The sequence below is a fragment of the Muscardinus avellanarius genome (assembly GCF_963383645.1).
Source record: "Muscardinus avellanarius genome assembly, chromosome: 13".
NCBI classification, from domain to species: Eukaryota; Metazoa; Chordata; class Mammalia; order Rodentia; family Gliridae; genus Muscardinus; species Muscardinus avellanarius.
The window spans coordinates 91941443-91944351 of NC_137799.1; positions in this window are offsets into that span (position 1 = coordinate 91941443).

Consider the following 2909-nt stretch of genomic DNA (forward strand, 5'->3'; position numbering starts at 1 on the left):
CGCTCTTTCTTGGACTCGGGGAGAGGCTGGAGAAGCAGGTGAGATGTAGGAGGTGTGAAGAAATGGGAGACAGCTGGGCTTGAGGGACACTCATTTTCCCCACTATTGGGAGAAGCTTGTGTCATGAGCGGTCCAAGCCTGATTACCTCACACCTTACTAAAACCCAGCTGTTCTCTGCGTGATAACCTTTCTCTACCTGGGGTTGCCTAGCTGGCACCTTCTGCCTTCCCACACGCAAGGTCCTTCTGGCCGGTTTCTCCACATCCCTCAAGTTGCAGCTGAAATACCACAGGCCAGCAAAAGCTCTTCCCACCTGGCTAAGTTGGGTTTTTTTTTTTTTTTTTTAACTAGTATAAACAAGATACTCCTTCCCAGGACTTGGTACATTATGAGATTCATTCAGACCTCACTCACTCAGGGACATGTGGTTTGATTTGTTTTTTTAAGGATGTAAACTGGCATCCTGATGGTCTGACTGGAGAAGGTCAAACACGGGACCTAGAAGAGAAGACAGGGTGGCCGGGGATTGCAGAGGAATTTGGGGGCTGGCATTCCTGATGGAAATTGGTCGCTGTACCTGATATTTGCAATACTACGCTAAACACAGGTTGGCATGTCCTATCTCCAAATCTCAGGAGAATAGGGAACCAGGCTGATTGCTTTTGCTATGAAGGGCTATAAAATAAAGCTTAGGATGACTAGACGTTTTCTGTATCCTCACTAATCCTACACCTGACAAAGGTTGGTTCAGAATGTTTGCTTTTGGAGATGACCTGAGACAGGAAGGCAGATAACCTGTGCATCCATTCCTGTAGGCTTTACTGTGGTCTGTGCAGATACTGCCTTCCACTTCAGGACAGGTCAGCCTGTGCACAGTTCAAACATCAGCCGATATTCAGGGAAGTGGGGTGCTTTGGCTGGGTCAAGAGCTTGTCACCTGTCAACTTAGAGAATAACTCAGATGGGCCCCTCTCTCCCTCAAGGGCTCCACCGTGCCTCCTAAGGCCCAGTGGAGGAGCACCATGGTAATTTTTTATGGATACTGACATCCCCTCTCATTCTTCCCGGGCCTAGTTGTCGGGAAGCTAAAAACAGTGAAGACAGTTTTAAAAGTTGAACCGAGTACTTTATTTCTCAGAAATTTTATTCACATGAAATTTTATTAAACATGAAATGAACAGAGTTTTTTAAACTGAGAAGCAGCCCCAAGACTGGGTGGGGCACACAGGGAAACTGGAAAAGACTGAGCTATAAATCTTACAAAGATACCACATACCCTCTTCACTTGCCTTTTCTGGGTAGAAAAGTTAAATACTAGTGACTTAAATAGATGATGATCACACATGAAGAATATTCAAGTAGGAGACTCCCATGAGCACTCATGTCGGGCCTTCGGTGGCAGCAGAGCTGTGGGCACCACACACCCACAGTGAGGCCTGCAGCTCACCAGCCAGAAGCCCCACAGCTTCTGAGCCCCGTTTTCTTCTCTGTAAATGAGGTTAGCCAAATGACTCCTGAGGCCCTCGTATCTCAGATCCTGTGGGTCCTGCTTACCCCTCAGAGCTTCACTGAAAGTCATTCAGGAATCAGCCAGTGATTCACAAGTGGTAAGAACCTATGAGACCCAAATCAAGGTCCACATATTACCGTGGAATATGATTAAACAGTCATTTTCGAAATTAACAGTAACCCTTGATTTTTCAGTCTTGTGAGTCATTTACCACACGCTAAATGTGTGAATTATGAAAATAACTACAGCATACCTCTTGATTTCTAAGCATCCTCAGTCTGTAACACTATTATCAGTCAGCGTTTGTCTTACAAACGTCCATCTGTCCTCACCGCCAGCCCGCCTGCCTGTGCTCTGCTGTGGGCGTACGGGCGGCAGCTCCATCTTGGCATCTGCCTGTCAAAGTCTAATCCAATCATTGTTCTTCTTGGTGATGCAGACTTACATGAAACCAAGTACAGACCGTAAGTATTCAAATTATAAATCACAACGCAGATTGGTACATCAAGAACGGTAGGCTTTTATGCAAGTCCTCTTTCTACATTTCTCCCACAAAACAGCTCTGTATTTAGGCATGTTTAAACGGTTACTAGTATTTGTGTTAACAGTCAGTGCCCTGGGCCACTAATTGATGGTCATTAAGTGTGTACCAGCAAGAACAGAACCGAGGATTTAGAGCGATCCCAGGGAGTTTTGTGTACAGCCAGTCTGTCCCTTAAAGGTATGGACTCTCTGACAGGCTGCTTTTAAAAAAAAAAAAAAAAAAAAACACAAACACAATTACATTTCAGAATAAGGAAGTATCACTGTTAGCATACTGGAAGAACTTGTTTTCTGTTTTTGGTGTAGACCTTCTCATCATATACCTGTTAGCCAAAAAAGCTTTGACAAATTTTGACATTCTATCATAGACTTTAAAAGTAGGCCCCTAAAAACTGCCTAAGAGACAGTCTTCCTCTCCTATAGAAAGTACGTACTAAGACTGCACAGTAATCATATTTAGATGTACTTGGTATGTTTCACAGTTATGCGTGCTGGGTCACTCATACTTGGAGTGCTGTCTGTTCAGTTCTGACGTGACATGATTCCAGCTTGAGTCAGTACAGGATTCCGCTTTACACGCTGCTCAAGTATGTTTATGTGTCTCTCTTCTGATCGTCAGCATTAAAAACTAAAAAGAAAAAAACAATTTTTTAATATTAAACATTTTGAGAAGCCAGCCAAGGCAAGTCCCAGCTCAGGCAAGTTTCTAGAAACTGTCATGAAAAAGGACTGGATCCCTTTGCAACACTGCCTTGGAATTTCATTCCTAATAAAGGATAAGACAGCAAGACAGACAATTTGGCCAACAAAGCTAAAATATCTAAAAACACCATCATTGTTCACAGCAGTGAAATA